Genomic DNA, 263 nt, shown 5'->3' on the forward strand with positions numbered 1-263 from the left:
CAGCTCTGGGATTTGGCAGCGAGGGGAGAGGATGACACATCACAGGGGGTGTGTAAGTTGTTGGTCCCCACTCAATCGTGAGGTTCTAGGTTTGCAAAAGTGTATTACCTGTGCCACAGAGGTGATGATGTCATTGACATTTGTATGTTTGTTTGTTTGTTTGTCTGGCAGAGGGATAACTCAACAAACATCTCCATGAAATCCTGTGGCATGGTGGGGACATGGCTCAAGGAAGAACTAATTCCAATTTGAAGCGGATCCAG

Source organism: Scophthalmus maximus, chromosome 2, assembly GCF_022379125.1.
Source record: "Scophthalmus maximus strain ysfricsl-2021 chromosome 2, ASM2237912v1, whole genome shotgun sequence".
Lineage (NCBI taxonomy): Eukaryota > Metazoa > Chordata > Actinopteri > Pleuronectiformes > Scophthalmidae > Scophthalmus > Scophthalmus maximus.